Source organism: Rattus norvegicus, chromosome 3, assembly GCF_036323735.1.
Source record: "Rattus norvegicus strain BN/NHsdMcwi chromosome 3, GRCr8, whole genome shotgun sequence".
Lineage (NCBI taxonomy): Eukaryota > Metazoa > Chordata > Mammalia > Rodentia > Muridae > Rattus > Rattus norvegicus.
Window position 1 is genome coordinate 80,457,838 of NC_086021.1, and position 14,896 is coordinate 80,472,733.

Here is a 14,896-nt window from a genome sequence, read left to right on the forward strand (position 1 = left end):
TAGGCAAACCAAGGCCTGGACTTCCCACCAAGGACTAGAGCAAGAGAAAGATGATGGATTGCAAGGTCCGCAATTACAACCGTAGGTTCCAGGTGGCTGAAGCTGGGTCTCTAGAATCATGCATGGCTCAGGAGGAGGAAGCTGGTTCTTGAAGATGTGCCAAGAAATTTTCAAGAGATTGAGTCTGAGGGAAGCAAATTGCACACAGCCAGATATCATTTTAACTTAATTTAAGAGAGACAAGACAAAATTAAAAATGAAGCAGGTTTCAGTGCACAAATACTGTCTGGTCTGCCCCAGTGAGTGCCAGCCAACCTTGTCAAACAAAACCAGGAGTCTCAGACGAAGGGTTAGAATAAAGCCCTCTTCCTGGAACCTTCCCGTTCTAGAACATGTGGAGCCCATCCTAGCTCTGCACTTTCTCCAACCAGGTCCCCATTTTTTTTTTGGTGATGTTCTTTTCATCCAGCCAAGCTTACACTTCCCTTGTGAAGAACCTTCACAGTTCTCGCTGTTCTCTTGGAGGCGTCTTCCTTTGATGTCCTCAAGCACCAAGGCACACACGGCACTTATTAGCTCTCTATGGTCTACCCTCTCAGATCGTTTGATCCTCGGTAACCCAGACAGAGTGTCCCGTCTTTGCTGACGAGTCTTCGTATTGTACCCGCCTCCTCCTCACCCACTTAGACAAGAGAAGAAAACATCTCCAAAGAGGAACCCATTGATTTACATACTGATTAGACTATTCCCCGACGCTCTGCAGTCTTAGCATGGTGCTTAACGAGTCACACTGTAGATCAGGCCACCTGAGGACAGACAGGTAGAGAGGAAGAACTAAACATTAGAATTTCTATCTAGATGAAATGTAGTTGAGTGATTCCCCGAAGTGGCAGAACTCAGAAAGCTCTATAAGACGCTGGGGCATTTGTCAAGCAGACATCAAACGAAAAAGACCAACTGTATAGAACATCAGGCAATTGCTACAAAAAGATCCATTGTGAGCTAAATAAAGAGGCTGCATTGAAATCTGGCCCCCCTGAACAAGTGGCCAATACCTCCCCATTACCAGTGTGGACATCCAAAGTAATAGGCACCGTATAGAACAGCAGCTGAGGTGTGGGAACCGGATTTGTTTTTTTTCTTTTCTGTTTCACTCTTTCTGCTACTGAAAATATTAAGAACAGGTTCCTTAGCAATTTCTTCCTTCAGGAGTAACTCCAAGGGTCTTTTCTTTGGCTCTCCAAACCAGTGAATGAGCCAATGTGAAACAGACCCACTATGCCTTACTTCTGGTTTCAAATTCTCAGTGCATTGCAGTAAACTAACTTTTGAGTGAAAACTGGATGGTGCTTCTCTAAGGCTGGCTGCAGAGCAACGACGAGTGATCTAGATCAAACAGTGTGATAACTGCTCCAGATGCTCGCACATGAAAGCTACATCAGGTTCTCTCCGACTCAACCCTGCGCCAGTTATTCCAAGTCTGTGTCGTACATCAGTCACATCATGGTGGGCGTGCCAGTCACACAGTTCCAGTTACCGGGTGTCAGCACTTCTATTTTAGGTCCTTGTGTTCAAGACTTTATAGCGTGGCCATAAAAGCTAATTGCTGGATGAATCTTGGCATCTAAAAGTCACTTCCCAGAAGAATTTTTAAAAAAATTCCGCATTGTGTTGGCTGCCATTTGTTTGCTTGCCACAGGCCCTAGAATGGACGGGCAGAAATTTCCTTATATCTTATGGAAATGAGTGCTTCACAGCCTTTGGGGTTGGTCTCCTACTTGACTTGAAATGAAAGTAAGGTCTTCCGTGAAACATGGAGATCTTTTCCTTGAGGTAGCGATGGGAGAGGTATAACAGCAGGTTTTCCACCCGTGGTGTGCTTCCAACTGTAAACGATAGGCAGCCATTGCATAGAAATGCTCTCTTTTCCTGAACCAACCCCCATGATCTTAGAAAGTGAGAAAGCATGAGAACCAAGTGTTAGCCTTGTTTCCTTCTGTCTCTCCCTGGTACCGGATATTTTCCTGACCAGAGACTGTGCTCCAGAGAGCTGTGGACATCATGCTAGTGATGTTTCCACTCATATTGTTAAAGTCATGTTCATTATAGCCTTTACTTTATGAATGAGGCTCCGACTAGTAAAACAACTTGACGAGGGTTGTAAAAGGAAGCTGGGTCTGAAACCAGGCTCAGGGGCAGAGGTCAGGGTATATTCCACTTGGTCTGCACAGAGCAGGATGTCCACTGAGGCAGCTCCTCTTCTGTAGCAGGAACTATACTCAGCAGGGCTCCACTTTGCCAGCGTGGCTTTTGGGTGGCTAATGCTAGGTTTCTGTCAATCTGGGCTTAAGTGCGGTACATCTACTTTTTCCACTGCCCTTGTCAGTTTGTCTAGCCATTCCCAACTGGAAATGCTGTGCTAAGGAGTTAAGTGATCGTGGCTAAGTGGGTAGAGTTAATTCTGAGATAGATATATCTTGCTCTCCATGAAGAATCTCACACAAAACCTGGTCTTCCTGGGCCTGCCTCCAACTGCCCCAAGCTCAGTAGAATGCCCCAAATGGAGGTTTGTATTCATGTACATTGAACGTGTCTTTAAGTAACTACTAACTGTTAAAGTCCGCTTTTGAGCACGCCCACCCCGTTTCAAGAGAGTAGAATCTCAGTTTACCAGGTTTCCAGTTTTTCATCCTTAGAGTTAAGAGCTTTAATTCAAGACAGAAAAAGTATTGTCAAAGAACAACATTCATATTTCATCTTTATACATGAAATTTGTATATAATGACTTCATTGATTTATAAACATATAGATCACATTTATAGAGATTTATAAATGTACAGCTGAGTTTATTTTATCATAAGCTCATACAAAGATTTAATCAGTCTCTGAACGTGGCATAGAACGTATTGCACCATTGACACTATAATATCAGTCACGACTATAAATTATATTGTTTTCATCGTGTGAACATTGTTTTCTAAGCTTTAATAAGATGCTTGAGATTTTGAGATGAATTTTTAAAAGTCTAAATTCACAGTGGTACCAGATACATAGACATATTTTCATAACTGTTCTTGTCCCCTGGTTCAGCAATATGGTTTATAATTATCGTAAAATTTCATTCCTAATTCCTTCCAATTTATCAGAAGGAAAATATGGACGGTTGTTATCCAATTAAAATACTCCTGATGCTTTTAAGGTAGATGTTATGTGGGTTTGGGAGTTTCCCTATGGAAATTTTAAGAAAAACGAAGGGCTTCAAAGTGGTTTTAAATGCTCTAAGCCTGGAGGAATCCTCGGCTGCCCCTTTCCCGGGGCCCTGTTCTCATGCATTCCATGATGTCACGAAGGGGCAACTAGGACATTATTAACAGGTTTGGGAGCATGTGACTTTGGGCAGGAGGTTCATTCAGTGACTATAGAACCCACTCTGAGCACCACACTTGGCTTACGGTCACCAAGATCAATTTGAGATAAATTCATACATCTGTGGTTCACCCTCTAGGTTGGACGTAGCATCTTCTGTCTTGGGAGACATTAAGAGATGCGTCTTCTGGATGTGTGTTCCCAAAAGGTGTTTGTAAAGGTGTTTGCTCTGGGTGGCTCACATTAAATGACTAAGGAGTAACCTGGCAGCTGCCTACACCTCTAGGAGAGCTATTACTGAGGTTACACGTTCTTCCCAAGAAATTAAATGGGTCAACGTGATTTGTATCCATAAAAGGTAAGTGCAGAGCCATCAAAAACTGCACCCCAATTCATTGTGAAAGAATTATGAACAGAATTTAGGCTGACGCTCCTTTTGACACCTTCATCTTCTATCTAGTTTCTTTATCTGATCATATTCTTAAGCCAGAACCAGAGTACAATTCAGTGAGGTTTTTAAATTTTTATTATTACTAGTAACATCAGTATTATTATGTCCCACTCATTTATCAGAGTGTCTTCTGTCTTGTGTCACTAATCAAGCTCCCGGGTAAGCCTCCACTCTATCACTGAGCTATGTCCTCACATCAGTTTATCAGAAAGCCTCTTTTCTTTGTGCACCTACACCCTGTTCTTTGAAAAGAAAAACTCCCGAGTTCAAGAGCTTGCAAACGTTTACTTAATTTCATGAAGGTGCTCCTGACAATTTCACAGTGAAGACTCCTTATTTGAGCTCAAGGTTGCAAAGAATTGGTGCTCCTCCAAAGAGCACAAAACCAAGTCTTTGCAGCCAGAACTCAAGAATTAGTGAGTGGGCAGTGTGAAGGCAAGCAGCTTCTTGGATACTTAGAACTAATACTCATTTGTAATGAGTGCTACAGTTTACAGAGAGCTGTGTGTGCCCCTGTGTCAATTCATAAAATAAGTACATCTATCATTCTAAGAAACAAGTCACATTTATGTACTAATACACTGGTGTGTGTGTGTGTGTGTGTAATATACATGACGTTTTCTTTTAAAGCTGGCCATTTTTTTAATAGAGATATTTAACGGTAAGTCCCATAGTATTAAAGACAATAAAGAAATGGGATCTCTTCAATTAAAAAAATCATACTTTTTTTTAAAGGATATTGGTAGAGGGGTTGATGACTTAAGTGGTTTTACCAACCTTGGCATATTTGGCACCAATTGTCGTTTTATGCTCTGGCAGGAAACACTAACGTCTGAAACACCAGTCAGTCCGGTTCTCAGAAGCCATGAGTTTTGATATATGTCCCTCGTTATGAAAGCTTACCTCTGTATGGCTTCACCCGGGTGGGTGCATGGCTCCAGGCTTTTCTTCTAGGCTCTTGGACCTAGAGGAATGAAACTTGGAGCAGGGGTCCTCAGGTGCTGACTTGCAAGTCTCACAGCCTCAGGGACCACTGTGCTCTAGGAGCCTGGAGACTTCAGCCAGGATGTAGAGTCGTGAATCTGTCATAGGAGGAACATAGCTTCAACTGTTAAGGGGGCTTGCCAAGCAGGTGACAAACTGCTGTACCTCAAAGACAGGAAGTCCCTCCCAATGTTAAACTGTAAGGATACAAAAATGACCTACATTCAAGAAAACAGGAGCCAATAATTCAACACCATGTGTTTTTTTTCCAGTTTAATGAGGCATGCTGGGTGGGTATTAACTGGTCCTAACCAAGCCTACTCTAAGTAGATGGCAGCCTTTTCTACTGGAAACCCACATTTTCAAGATTTTTTTAAAAGGTCAACTGAGTTTATATCAGATTGAAGTTCCTATGTAAAGGCTCTCTGAGCAAGGTTTTAAACCAGTCTGGTTTAAAATTACAGTTCCTCAGAACGTTTAAGGAACTCAACAGAACTCTTTAAAAGTCTCTAAATACCGTAACTCAAAGAAGGCAGAAACTTGCATGGAGCAGCCTTGGAAAATGAGTGGATGGATTATATAAGATTTAAAAATATTCAGTGGAAGCCCAACACCCAACTCAAACAGATGAGATTCCCAAATTGTTTTCCCCAATTTGGAATGCAAAGTCTAGGTGGATTTCTGGTCAATTCTCTAAAAACCTTAGAGCTGAGAATGTGACATTTGAAGCTAATATCAATCACTTCTAAACTCCTGAGGGTTTATTAAATTAATACACTGAGGATGAAGAGAAGGCTGGATCAAAAGTGGTGAAGGGAGAAAAGTGACACACACTGCTTGCTAATTGCAGGGTCTCTGCATCCCCAGTGCTTGGTAGAATTGCTGGACATATGTAGAAGCAAGAAGGAAATAGATGAGTGAAAGGTAATTTGATCTCAGAAAACACACACACACACACACACACACACTCATACTCACAATATACATACATACACTCATACATACACATACACACATACACATACATACACACACATACACATACACACATATACTCATACATACACATACACTCATATACACACATACACAAAATACACATACACACATACACTCATACATACACACATACACTCATACACATACACATACACACAATACATACACACACATATACACATATTTACAGATGAGTGAAAGTTAATCTGACCTCAGAAAACATACACACACATACACATACACACACATTTACACATACACATACACACACACACACACACACACACACACACACGGTATCCTTCACTGTTTACACTTTCAAAAGTGAAAATCTAAAAAAGTGGTGAGGTTGGGAAATACCTGGGTAAGCAAAAATCTTAGCCCAACAGTCCCTCGTTTGATCAAGTTAAGCCTCTTCCAGCAGGGTCAGAGTAAGCAGTTTGCCCGCTTACAAAGCAAGTCAACTGATGTTCGTAGGTGTCCCTATAAACCTCAAGTTTCCTGAGACCGGCACAGGGGATGAATTATGAATGGAATTAGCTCTCTTGACTTGGAGTTTCCTCACTTTTACTGGTCTTTAAACCAGACTTTTACACGCTCATACGTAATCGATGGAACCAACACACGGAATGGCCCTTTTCATAAAACATTCGGCTTCAGAGTGATTTTGCAGTTAAGGAAACTTAAATACGAACTTCTAATGTGGAAAATATAGTTTTCCTTTATGGGTTTAAAGCCGATCTGGGAAAGTGATGAGCTGGCCATGAGATCCCTGTCAGAAACCGAAGCCGAGTTAGTATTTTGAAATACAATTTGCAATGCTTGCCTTCACAAACCGATCTGCTTCTCATGGCCTCAACTTGAGTCCCCTTAAAAATATACACGTTTGGTGTTTGGTTATCGAGTTTTGAACTCGCAGGGTAAAGTAATTTAGAGACTCATAAATACAGAACAGGAGAAAATCCGTCTGTGCAAAGGTACCTTTAAATGATCGTGCGGAGACTTACTGATAGATCTCATGATTCAACCCAGCTAGTACAAAATGTGCACTGTCTTAACATTTTCCTCCAACTTATCATGTTCCAATTGATCTCAATAGCAGCCTGTGTGCATAAAAAGGGAGACCAGGACCATTGCCAGGGTCTGGAGAGAGAAATGAACTTGGCTTGTGTTTTCACTCAGACGCACATGCTCAAAGCCAGTTCATGGCTATCAAGAGAAGACTCACTCAAAGCGGCTACCAGCTTTTTCAATGTGCAAGAGATAGAATAGAAAAAAAAGCTCAATGTTTTTTTTTTTATCTGTTAGCAGATATAACAACATCTGGAGCATTTAGGAGAAAGTCAGTAACTAAAATATTCATACCAATTTTAAAGTTGCCTGGAAAAAAGTAATTATTTGCACATTTTACTGGTCACTGGCTACAATAGTAAAATGCTTTAGCAAACTCTTTACCTTTTCAAGTTCAGCAAATATAAAAGGGGCAAAGAGTGTTCTTTTAGTTTCCTCGCAAGGCATTAAAAAGTTTCTATCATCTTAACAGAGCAAACCAGCTATGTAATTTATATGTCAGAATATTGCAGTTTTAAAGAATGAAAAAATAAACCCCGAAGTTTTTCTATTTTGGAGAAGGTGATATGGTATGGGGAAGCCATTTTTTACAGCATATTCTTACATTCTTTTAGAATATATGCATCATCAAGTTTCCTTATGAAAATATTTGACCTTAATATTTAATACATATTGCGATTTAATATAGAGTTACAAGCTTGAAAGCTCTTTCTGAAGGTCTTGAATGGGGTTGTAACTGTCTTCCTCAATTGAAAAAAAAGTGATTACTGAAATCCCATGCCTAGCTGGAGAAAGGTGAAATAGTTGTGATGTTTTAACACTTAAAACCGAAGAATAGATTAATTTTAATCCAAACTGTTTGACATAGAACAGAATAGTGCAAGTATAAGTTCTTTGAACTTCATGAATGCAAGAAAATAAGTTTGCAAGTTTTAAGTAAAAAACTCTCAACCTGGTCCATTCGGGGGAATACTTATAGGCAGTAAAAGATAGCAATGACCCATCACAGTCGCTGTCTGCAGTGCCACCTGCCCCATCCCCAAAGACAGACACATAGCCCCAAAGAGGAACTGTGTTATTTCTATATCCGTGCCTTTAAATTCTGTTTGCATTAGCCCTCAGTGCCTTTGATAGCAACAGCATTAAGTTAATGTGTTTGCTTTTTTAACCCCGCTGTTCCAACCTACTTAAAATTCGACACCGTATTTTGCAGAAACATTCTTATTTAAAAATAGGCAAAAAAACCCTTCTCAAACGCTAAGAAGTGTGCAGAGGTAGGGGCTATTGAAATCCTCTACAAGCCGCTTGGGGCGAGTTAGCAAGCTCGGCTCCTCACAGGTTTAGGGATTCTCTCTGCCATTGCGCACCCACCTCAAAGCGTCCCTGCCGCCTGGAAAATTGCATCCTCAAGCTGTCTTTATTCTGGTAAAGCCTCTATGGGACCTCCCCTAGGACCTTGTGTGAACTCACCACTTCCAGGTTTTAATCGGATTTAACTAAAAACACATACTTTCTGGCAAAATGGCTAATTCTTACATGCAGCCTCAGACCTTGGCCATCCCTAAAGAGAAATAATGCCCCGAAACACGTCACTGCCCACTCATTTCCCATTTCACTAACTTCCAATTAACACACGGACACACTCTCCTCAGCGTCAGCATTACCATCATTTGGGGACTGCAGAAACAGAGGTGACATGTTGATTTTCTGTGGCTAAAAAGCACTTACTAATCTTTCACTGGGCACTATGACCAATATCTTTCTCTTTGGATAATACATAACTTTCGGAACTCTCATCCCTCTCTTTACAAACCTGCGTGTGGCGCTGAGGGGGAGGGGAGACATGGGTGGAAGCCACTTCTCTTCTGCAAAGCCAGCGAGGCCAGCAAAGGCCAGGGCTTTTCGCTCCAGCCTTTTCCTGCCCATCAGGGTCCACTTGGAGTAGCGTGGAGAGGAAGGTTTACTCTTTTCCCGACGGAGTCTACGCGATGGGCTCTGAGGAGACTCTCTCCATGAGCCTGGCCGGTCCATACCTGTCCCGGGTGGAATGGGAGCCCCGAGCCGCTGCTGCCCTCCTGAGCCCGCTTATCGGGGCAGCGACCCAGAGACAGATGATTGGCCCAAAACGACGACAGGGAGGCGGGAGCGGGTACCCCATGGCGGTGGGTCACTCTGATCTCCCGGGACAGGGCTAAGCATGAGAGAGGTCGTTCTGGAGCTGACGATGCACTTGTCCCCAGAGGGAACGGACTTGACCCCCCGCCAGCCTTTGCAGCGCCCCGGAGGCCTGAGATGAGCTGGACATCGGCCTCGTGGCATCTTCGGCCTTGCTTTGGGGGGACGGCCACTCCAGGAGCGCTGGCCTGCTCCCTCCCCCAACTCTCCCCCGAGGCTTAGCATCACAGTGGACAAGAATCCCACATCCAGGCTCTTGATCCGAAAGAGGGGGACTGAGGGCTGCCCGCGGCAAAGCTCGACCTACAGTTCATTTTCTTCCGATTTGGAGAAAATGTCACAAGAGTGGGTGGGGGGAGACCTTCGCACTGTAAATATGATTTGGAGGGGGCGAAGCGCGGAGCGCGAGGCCCGGGGCGGCGTGGGCACCCTGCCGGAGATTCCCGGTCTCACAGCGCGCCCTAGTGGACACCCTGGCCCGCGCCGCCGCCCCACCCCCCTGGACGCTGGCTGGGTCTCCCAGCGCGCCTTACAATCTGCAATATATTATTTCTTGCAAAGTATTGACAATGTGCGAGGCTCTGGTAACCCCGGAGCTCTTGTCTGTAATCAGCACATTTATTCGCATTTGGGGCGGGGGGATCCGAATTAAATCCCCGTGACCCTGATTAGGTTACAGTGTCATTTTCCCCTGGATCCTCTTTTAAACCCACTCCACACTGCTTCTCTGTCTATTACATGCTAATTTAATTTTACTGTGGACGATATTTTCAGCATTTGCTGAGGACAGTAAATTTTGTAGTTTATGTTATTTCACTTTTTATGACTTTTTAACACTTAATAAAATTTTATTAGAGCACTTTTGTGTTTACAAGGCCACAAAACTCTTGGCAGGTTGTCAGAAGTCCTTTTTATTATGATCCTACTGATATACTGCGAGTAATGAAATAATCATGTCCAGAAATGTATCAAAGGCCAGAGGGATTATCCCACTTAATAACTCCACAGATGCGCCCAGAAGAATGCGGACTGCGGCGGACAGGCTGGAAGACTGCAGAGGAAGGAGGCAGTCCTCCTCCCACCCCCCAACACAGATACACACTCCTTTCTTTACCGTTTCTGTTGCTTTCCTAAAAGGCTACATTCAGGGTCATGTGACTTTCCGCGGTCTCAATAAAAAAAAAAAAGAATTTATTCTATTGCAAAATGTGCTTTTCTTTTTATACTCCTTGTGTGGGCTTTTAAGGCCGGTCTAGTGGCAGTTGGGGCTGGGTCGGCGGATCCCTGTCAGTCACTTTTCTCTCGTACTAAGTGTACTTTCGGTGCCATTCGATGGTGACATTGGTGTTGAGAGTGCAGCTTCCACAGCTCACACTGAAGGCTTTGGGGACCCAGGCGGGCAGGAGTTGTTTTAAGGTTTGTACCCTCCTGCAAACAACACCATTTGCAGTCGCTGTTTGGTTTTATTTTGTTTTGCAAGCCAGAGAAACGGTGGGGATCCTGCCTTCTGCCTGACCAGAGAGCTACAGTATTCTATTTTGTTTTTTTATTTTTTAATCTTTGAGGGGTTAAGACTTGCAATGAGAAGAACTGGGATACTGCAGATTTTATTTCCTTTTAAAAAGCCAATTTTCTGTTTCTTCTAAACAGATACATGGTCATTTGACATATCAGTGCTAAGTTCAATCTTGCTACAAAAGGAGGCCATGTGTACTTCCTGACCCTGAAAGCAAGGTGGGTGGCTTTGTTTTTTAATTAAATTTTCTGCCTCTAGCTTCATATTTCTCTTTCTCTGTTATTCCTAAACAGTGTGCCAGAGTGATAAAAAGGATGGAGATTGGTCTCGTAAACGGGGTGATTCTGAGATGGCTGTTGTTGCTAAGTCCATAACCCGAGTTCTTCTAGATTTTGGCTTTGAAGGACTTTGGCAATGGTTTTTAAAAGTGTGTGTGTGTGTGTGTGTGTGTGTGTGTGTGTGTGTGTGTGTGTGTCTAACACATCTAGCTGTGGTTTTGTGTTCTGGCATTTTGTGATACGACCTGGAAATGTGCACCTCTGCCTGGACTGCCTCCATCACTCACTTCTGCAACTCTCCCCTCAGCACGTCACGAGTCTGCTCCTGAGGGCTCTTTGATTTCGGCTGCAAGGGAGCAGTTTTAAGTTTTTGGTGTCATTTGTTAACCATGAGCAAAACTCAGTACTTGGTCTACTAGCCGACTGTGTGTCTTTGATGGTCTAGGCTCTGAAAGGAACACAATGAAGGACCGTGCTCATCCTTAAAAAAAAAATGTGCTTAAACTATTTCAGCAACCATTTTGTTCCTTTTATAGATGCTTTTGATTTGCAAATGTGGGCCATATTTTCTCCCCCTCCTCTTCCTTCTCCTCCTCCTCTTCCTCTTCTTCTTCTACTACTTCTTTTTCCTCCTCTTCCTCCTTTCTCCCCCTCCTCCTCTTTCTGCTTCTCCCCCTGCCCCTCCTCCTTTTGCTGCTCCTCCTGCCCCTCCTCCTTCTCCTCTCCTTCCTCCTCCTCTTCTTTTCCTTCTTATGATTTCCCTAGCAGTGGAAGGGCCCAGGAAGGAAGTGATATTAGGTTCTGAGGAAATAGTCCTTCTCTGCCCTCGGATAACTGATGGTTCTTGTTCTTTGCCTCTTATTGCAAGAGATGGAGAAAAGGGCTCAGACTGTGTCTCTCCAAAACTCACAGGGCTTTAAGAAAGGGACATGCCCATGTGTGGGGATCAAGGGAACACTATTCATTGTCATTCTGTATAGCAATACAGTGTTTTAGGAAGCTTGTGTCCAGCACAATTCTGACAATACTTCAAAGACCGTGACAGTTTTCCAGTTGAAAGTTGATTGTGTTAGATTATGAAGTAAATCTCTTCTGCGGTAGATAGATGTTATACATTGGACTTTCGTACCTCTTATTTCAAAGGGGAGGGGCTGGCTGAAATACTATAATTGATGACCACGCATGGTCAACAGGGTCCTCACTATGTCCACAGGACATAGTTTCTCTTCTGCAGCTTTTAGCACTGAGAGGAGAGAGAGAGAATCCCAGTGCTTCATCCAGAAAACCCATCTTCAGAAGGATGAGGAACCAAGATAGAAGCATAAAAGGCGTCCCTGATCAGGCCAGGTGCCTTCTGAAGGCAGGTGGCACGGTCTCCTGGGTCAGCTCCAAAAAGCCCGAAATTGGTTCCACTTCCATTCTGCCACACACTTTTCGTGTGGTGCTGGACATGCCAGATTCTCTGGGCTTAATTTCTTTGATCTGTAAAATGAGGTTGATATGGGAGGCTCTCTCATGTTGTGAAGAGGTGAAGAGTTCATTCCTATAGAGTAATTAGAAATGACCCAAAATGCTCCTAAAGGCAAGCTCCAGGAAGAAAAGGACTTGTGCCAGAAGCCTAGCTCCTCAGTGTCTGTCACAAAGCAAGCTGGCCAGTGAATGTTGGGTTCATGTCGCTCAGGGACTGCTTCCTAGTCTGTCCTGGTGGAGGCAGGTGTGGTCATCAAGCAAAACTGGAGGCTGTATGGGCCTCAGAGTGGACTTGGTTTTCTTAGAATGGAGAGTATGTTAGCCAGGGTTCTCTAGAGGAACAGGTCTTGTGGAATATATCCGGAGGGGACTGCAATGTTCCTGTGGAAACTAGCAAAACTCTTGCTAACTATGCTGAGTCATTCGTTGTCTCAGTTCAGCCAATCTTTCCCCTTCACTCCTTTAAATAAGAGTTAAAAAAAAAAAAAAACTCCAGTATACAAAAGATAATGCCACATACCTCAGAGCACACCACATTACCATCAGTATACAGCTTGCCAAATCCTGTGTGTGTGTGTGTGTGAGTATGTGTGTGTATGTGTGTGTGAGTGTGAGAGTGTGTGTGTGTGTGTGTGTGTGTGTGTGTGTGTGTGTGTGTGTGTGTGTAGGAGTGCATAAAACCTCTAGAAGAGGAAGGAGGTTAAGTAGCCCATGGGCATCTTCTGAATAAAGAATTCATCTAAGGATACATTTTGTTGAGTGGAACACATAATGACAGAAGCCCATTGCTCTGGCATTCTGTACCCTGAACACTGTGAGGAAAGTCGAGCTAGTGTCCTAGGTGCTGTGGTCCACAGTGGTCCTCTGCCAAGGTTCAAGTTGTCAAAGGTCATCTGTGACTCGTCTGGTGGCAGAGAGAAAGGCGAAATGGAGGGACTGAAGGTTATGCCCAAGAACTTTACTTGTCTATACTACGAGGCCTGTGCTCAATCCCCTGACTCTGAGCTCGAAGCCAGGGTCAACAGCAGGCTTTGGTAGCTTCACTGGGAAAGGGGGCTTGCCACTTTTTCTGTCCCATGTGTCTGTGAACATTTAATTCAGACCTTTTATCTCATCTCATAGTTTCCTTTCTGATAGAGAAAAAGTTAGCCTTTTAACTTTAGGAAATGAAGACTATGTTTAGAGTTAGTTTTATTATGAAGTCCTAATGAATGTCCATTTTGAAACAGTGGGAAACTTAGTGTTTTGATAAAGACAAGACAACTAGAGAGGCAAGGCCAGTGCAAACGTCAGTGTCAGTAAGATAGAGCCCAAGACCTGGAGCTACATTCAAGCCGAGGTTGGAAATCTTTGGGGGAAAAGAAAAGGGTGTAGATACTCAACTCTCAACTCTCAGATATCTTAAATCGTCACAGTTTTCAGGAACCAGAACCGTGTTCTTCCGATTGGACTTCTCTCTCTCTCTCTCTCTCTCTCTCTCTCTCTCTCTCTCTCTCTCTCTCTCTCTCTCTCTGCATCTGTGAACTCACCAAGTTAAGCTTTATAGCCCTGGCAAGCTTTGAATGACATCTGAGAATCTTTGACACAGGATAGAATACTTTCTGATTATTGGACAGAAAGAATGCAAGCTTTTCCCCTTCTGTGTGCTTTTCAAACCAATGGCTCTGGTGTAAATAAAATCTCTTTAAAATGTATCTGTCCCCTTTTAGGCTAAGACCAAGTGTTTTTAAACTGTGGAAGTTGCAAATTATTGCTACAAGGATGTCATGGGTGGAAATGATGCCTCAGCTCTCTGGTTGAGGCAGATGGCCTGCAGATCGGACCTTATTCCTAAATGTATCAGCATCAGTAAGGCCGAATAAGTCAAACTACACCCAGCAGAGTAGCCAGCACAGCCTACTCCCAGGACAGGAAGCCACAGGAATCCTGTTGCTAGGAGACATTTGTCTTTGTCCAGCGGCAGGAAGATGTCCTTGAGCATGGCTTCCCCTCTGGTTGGCTTTGGACAAGTTGTGAATCAGACTGTCCTTGCTAGCCTTGTCCTCCCAGAAGGACCAACTAGTCCAGGAGGGTCAATGGTAGATCCCGATCCCTTGGGAAATTTCTGACATGTACCACGTTTTGCTGATTCAGTCTTCTGAAACCAGTAAATTTATTATATGTCTACTTTGTACTATAAGAAGATGAAAAGAGTAATTTCCTGTGTGGTGTCTATACTTGTGAGAAGGTTATGCAATGGAAGCATACTTTAGATTATATGAAAGGGTCTGCATGGCCTGGGGTTGGGGGAGGGAAAGTTAATTAATGGTAATTAAAAGGGTGTCACAGGGAGAGAACATCAGAACTGGAAAGACTAAAGAATGATCTTTTTCAGGTGAACACTACCCAGAGGGGCTCTTGGAAAGTTCCTGGTGGCCATGAATTTGGTTTTGCTCAGAGACATATCCCTTGTCTAGCATAGTTTCTAGAAAGGACTCTTATGTGGGGTCCTGAGGCTGGACGGTGCAAGGGAGAAAGGTTCTGAGTGCTGCATGATGGGGACCTGGGGGCTGGCGGTATTCCAGGAGAAGGTGAGGTGAGGTCACT

At 43.5% G+C, this 14,896-nt stretch overlaps 1 long non-coding RNA gene across 1 annotated transcript in view; it reads left to right on the forward strand.

Moving 5' to 3' along the window:
• Positions 1-10,318: 10,318 nt before the first annotated feature.
• The window catches only part of LOC134486386 (uncharacterized), a 171,291-nt gene continuing 166,713 nt past the window's right edge, over positions 10,319-14,896 (forward strand). The window contains exons 1-2 of the long non-coding RNA XR_010065233.1: positions 10,319-10,462; positions 10,697-10,780. This is a non-coding gene — a long non-coding RNA (uncharacterized LOC134486386). The remainder of the gene's footprint in view (positions 10,463-10,696; positions 10,781-14,896) is intronic.